This window comes from Choristoneura fumiferana, chromosome 13 (assembly GCF_025370935.1).
Source record: "Choristoneura fumiferana chromosome 13, NRCan_CFum_1, whole genome shotgun sequence".
Lineage (NCBI taxonomy): Eukaryota > Metazoa > Arthropoda > Insecta > Lepidoptera > Tortricidae > Choristoneura > Choristoneura fumiferana.
In genome coordinates this window covers 19,222,941-19,228,940 of record NC_133484.1, presented here as the reverse complement: position 1 = coordinate 19,228,940, position 6,000 = coordinate 19,222,941, and positions in this window count along the sequence as shown.

Below are 6,000 nucleotides of genomic sequence, written 5' to 3'. Positions count from 1 at the left end.
AAAAAAAACTTCGAACACCTACTAAAATAAATTAAAGTATGTGAAAACAATGCATTTTATTCATTTTAGACATAATGTTTCATGGACACATTTACTTCTTAAGACGTACACAATCGATATCTAAATAGAAATAGTGTAAGTTTTTTATTTCAAAACAACCGGGTTCGATTCCCGAGCTGAGTACAGGTTTTTTTTAAAATGCATGAATGCAGTTTTTCTTGTTATTAAAATCAATGTCATGGTTCCTAAGAAAAAAAATTCGTATGTCGTATAGTTTCAGACTTTCCCATACTGACCGATATAATGGGCCACCCTGTATATTCGTGCAAAATTACAGCGTTCTAGCATTGATAGGCCCTGAGAAAAGCCGCGGACGGACGGACGGACAGACAGACAGACAGACATGGCGAAACCATTTTGGCAACGGAACCCTAAAATAAGTCTAGTCGTAGTAATCTAGAATAAAACATAACACAAAGCGAGTAACATGGCTACTTTTATTCCCGGAAGATGAAAGTTCCTCTGGGATGTAAAAGAATTGCAAATACAGCTAGTTATTTATAAAAACCAGACGATGAAGTAACGGTTAGTCATGTTTTTGATTCGGTAGCCAGTTGATGCAGCAAAATTGGGCATTTAGCGCGTATTAGCGTGCGCCCGCGCAGGCGGCGCCGCGGGCGGCCTGTAGCGCACGCGCGAGGCTCGGCTACACAGAGTATGACACAGAATATGATACGACATCAAGTTTGGTTTTATTTCATTATCATCATCATCATCCCAGCCTATATACGTCCCACTGCAGGGCACAGGCCTCCTCTCTTAATGAGAGGGCTTGGGCAGTAGTTCCCACGCAGGCCCAGTGCGGATTGGGAACTTCACACACACCGTTGAATTGCTTCGCAGGTTTTTGTGCAGGTTTCCTCACGATGTTTTCCTTCACCGTAAAGCTCGTGGTAAATTTCAAATGTAATTCCGCACATGAATTTCGAAAAACTCAGAGGTGCGAGCCGGGGTTTGAACCCACGATCCTCTGCTTGAGAGGCCATAGGCACAGGGCGGCCACGCCATACAAAATACGCGTTCTTGAATCTACATAGGCACGACGACGTCTGTACACGCGTCAATGTGTGCGTAAGACACACAGGGCTGACTATCGCAAAACCCTAGTACTATAGGGTATGTAGGTATGGCTTAGATGTGTAAATAAATGTAATCGTTAATCATATATTTTTATTTAAACCTACTTAAAATGTGTCTGTCTATGTATTTAAGCATTATTATTATACATTACAATAAATATATGACTACAAACTTGAACGAATTATTCGGTACCTAATTAGTTATTTCATGTATTAATCGCGATACTTTTAGACAATTTGTTATATAATTAGTATAGTGTGTGTAGATAAGATATATATTGGTCTATTGATAGGAGAGAATTAACAAATCAATTTTACAAATACCTACCTACTAATATAAGACGTCTATTTATACATTATAGGTACACACTTTTAAACCTAGGTATTGGTTTTTTCCTCAGTTACCTGTACATCTTTAGTGGAAACGCTGCCTTATCCGCTGTTCTTCTATTATAACCATAAGATGAGGGCCAAATGTGGCAAAATGTTTCTGGAACCTTCTACTCTGTAATCAAATCGATATCGAAGCCGCGAGCGACGGCTGTCTGCCCACTCCTTAGCAGACCATAATTTATCAAATTAGTATTATGTCAGAGAATGCATGCGAATTTTGTTAAACATTATCATTCGTTCGTGCTTGCCTAACGTATCGTCTATTGGTGAATGAATTGATTGACATTTAGATGCGGCAACGACGTAAAAATATAAATAGAAATAAACTTATACAACTTATAATGGTATCGCAAGATCTAGCTTCCTACTCGCAGAACATACTCGTATATAGAAGGGCATTTTTATCTACCGTTTTACCCCGAATTTATCTCTCCTATTTCAACCAAATTTGGGAGGACTCAGTCCATGATTCCGAGCTCCAGATGTGTCCTCAAAAATATTGTATGGATGCGTCCGTTTTGTTACGGATTTTTTTTTAATAATGTTTGTTACAACACGGACACATCCATGCAATATTTTGGGGACACATCTGGAGCTCGGAATCATGGACTGAGTCTACCTCCCAAATTTTGTTGAAATCAGAGAGATAAAGTCAGGATACAACGGTAGATAGAAATGCCCAGAAACGTAGCAACCCCGCTTAGTTCCAAAACCAGTGACGCTGAAATAGCTCACAAATGATGATGATGTTCAGAAAATATTTTGTTTTAGGTAAAATTTTGTAACCAAAAATGTATTTGACCCGAGATTTGATGGTGGCTCAAGATTGCATAAAGTAACTTGACACAATCATACTAATTCACAACAGGGTTTATGTTGACGTTTTCCAGCGTACTCCTTGTCTAACATCTCGGTCTACACGTCCCACTTTTGGATACAAGAACGAGAGGGCTTGGGCTCTATTTCTCATGCAGGCGCAGTGTAGATTGGGTACTTCACACACGCAGCTTCGCAGATTGCAGCACACTTTCTCACGATGTTCCTCTTAGGTTCAGTGTTCTCTTACAAAATTTCAATCTATTAATTAACTCCTTGTCTATAATTTCAATTAATCTAAATCTAATGAATGAAGTAGTTTATCAATCTTGGCATTTAGCTTAATCAAATCTGATTATAGTTTTTTTTAGCTGTCTAAATTTGGTAAAATTGATTCAATTTAGCAATACTTTTAAACTGTGTTTTTATTGATTTCCTTTAACTACGACAGACGGCTCGTTTTATTAATAGGAACTACACGGTACCGTAAACTGCTTCAACTTTGCCCTCTAGCTCCAACATTGCCTGATTCGATTTAGAGTCGATAACTTAGCACTCTTATAGGTTTTAAACTTTTATCTACACGGGAATTATTATTACGGGGGGATAAAAGTTTAAAAACCTAGAAGGGTGCTAGTCATCGACTCTAAATCGAATCAGGCAATGTTGGGGCCAGAGGGCAAAGTTGAAGCAGTTTACGGTAGTTATCTTTATGACTTAAATTTGTGTAGAAATAAAAGTAGAAATAAAGGAAAACAGTCTCCGTGTATCTACTAGCCCTTTCCAACGCTAACAGTAAAGATGACAATTCAGAAGGCAATATAGTAACTCACGTGTTCATATAATTAAAAAGATTATGCCAAAGCGAATCATTGTTTACTAACATTAATATACAATACAATACAATAACCCTTTATTGCACACCAACACATAGCAAGCAGTACAGAAAACAGGTGTATACACAGAGACTTTCGGAGGTAAGCAATAGGCGGCCTTATCGCTTCAGAGCGATCTCTTCCGGGCAACCTTTACAAAATGGAATGGAATGGTTTTTTTTGTCATTTTATTATTATTTCTTTGTTTATTTATTTCGATTTTTTTTTATGTTCTTGTCAAACTGCGTCTCAGTTGAACCTACACCCTGAGAGCTAGCCGGCGACGTCATCTTGTGTGAAAACCTCACAGCCATTACATTTACATTTGTGTTCATTACTCGTGATTATAGTGCATAATAGGTACTAAGAAGCATTCAGAAATAGAACTTAGAAGAAAGAGAGGTTAAATGATAGCCTTAACAGGAAGTCGATACTCTGTCGCCATCGCAGATTGCTTATCACCAGTTGACCCGTTTGTCTATTACGAAATACTTAACAAAATATGATACAATGTAAAAATTAACTATACAACCCCGTTTAAATAAATTGACTGCCATATTTTGACAAAATTATGATCTTCTCTTCCAGATGCTTCGCTGCAGTAACAAGGGAATTTAAAGGAAGCTTTATCACAAAAGTCACAGTAAAATCACTTAATAATCATCATCAACATCATATCAGGCGTAGGACGTCCGATGTTGGACATAAGCCTCTAAATCCATAGCAGCCTTAAATGGAGGCAGTGTTTCTAAATGCATATTTTGTACTTATTTTGTATTTGTGTATAATATCCGCAGGGGAGTACATAATTATGTTTGAATAGTAATCGGTAGTATCACATTTCACCTTTTGTTTTTTTACATAGTATTTTTTTATTCAACTGGATGGCAAACAAGCAAGTGGGTCTCCTGATGGTAAGAGATCACCACCGCCCATAAACATCTGCAACACCAGGGGTATTGCAGAGGCGTTGCCAACCTAGAGGCCTAAGATGGGATACCTCACGTGCCAGTAATTTCACCATTCATTCATTCTTTCATTTCATTATTTTTTTTAAAATTTAGTGTTGGTCATTATGCGTATTTATAATTGTTACCAACATTGGTTCAACATGACCAATGTTGGTAAGTAGCGAGGCTCCCTATAGGTAAAAGTTAGGTACCTATATCTACTGTTTTTCGTTTATTTTTATTTCCTCATCCTGCGGGCGCTCGGTTCACACATAATATTAAGCAAAAATATCGCCAAGTTAAAGTCAACGGCGGAAGTGCTATTTGTCCGAAGCTTTACGCCCATTCGTTACCCACTTCCGGTCGGTGCAGCCTCCGCGAGGCGCGAGCTTCCGGTTCGGAATTTATGTGAAGTCATAATTTTTGTGATAATCTGTTACTTGAAATATGGGGCTACGTTAATTTAATGGTGATTAGGCTTGATGATGAACTTAAATAGGCAGAAACACCGTCATTTCTTTTTTTAAAGCTGGTATGGTCTTCAGTCTGTATAGGAAATCTTTCCACTGCCACTGCACGGTTTAAGCCACATCCCAGAATGGTTAGATTAGATTATTTTATCTTCCTACCGCCCAGCGTCCTTTATATATCTAGGACTTGAATTTGACATCGAACTCTCTCACAAGTGACATAAAGTTTCATGAGACATAAACAAAAATTTTACGTGAGCTGTAGGGGGTTTATTATTTTACCACATTACATTACAATACGAACGTGAAAGTTGTTAATAAAATAACAGAAAACCTGACACTAGTTTCTTCAAAATCGAAAGTAGAATTGATTAAACTTTAAAGTAGGTTGTGTTTTTATAAATCCCTTTTTCAATGTATATACCCAATCGAGTCTAATCTTCAAAAATGCAGCTTACTTACGCCAATTTAAATGTTTAAAGCCGAGTTTAGACTTGCAAGAAAAATCGTGCAAGTTACATTACATTGCGAGGCCGTAAAGCCAACAAGTTTGTAGTGGTCAATTGAGCGCCGCAATGTAATGCAACTTGCACGATTTTTCTCGCAAGTCTAAACTCGGCTTAAGCGAAGTGGCATACTATCAATTTAATGCTGGCCGTATTTAATTTTATTTTCTTCTAAAAACGGCCAAGCGCGCGCAACTAAACCCGGATTTTTAATCCCATGGAAAAAATTTAAACAAAGGTGTTGCCGTTATCAAAAAACATTTTCAGATATTTTATTCTTTCCACATTTGCCAGAAATCGACTTCCCATTAAAAAACTGTATTCCTTAATCAAGATAAAATATTTAAATTTTCTGATGAAATTCTTTAATTTAGCATTTACTACGCTTTGATATATTAATTTACAAAGAGAGTACTGTTTTCGTATGCATAGTTTATTTATTGTCCTGGTATTACACCCGGGTTTTTAAGCTGTGGGCCGCTTGACGCGAGACGTCACTCAATGCACTAACATTCGAGACTGAATTCGTATTCGTTTTCCAGTGACTGTTATTCTGTTATTTTTATTACTGTCGACATTGTTGTTTTATTTTTATTGCAATTAAGTGGTTCATTTACGTCTTCCGTTGTTTTTCGTTCATTTTTGTATGAAGGGATGGACTCCGGTCCGAGTACTTCTCGGTCAAAAGACGACTTGTAAGTTGTCTCCCGTAAAACGGCTCTTTTATCGAAAATAGAAAAAACAAGGCAACAACAGAACTTTATATAATATTTCTAGCGGGCCCATACCTTGAAATCCCCTGAAATGTCACTTTGACAATGACGAAACTTTGTTTACATTTTTTTCCGTGG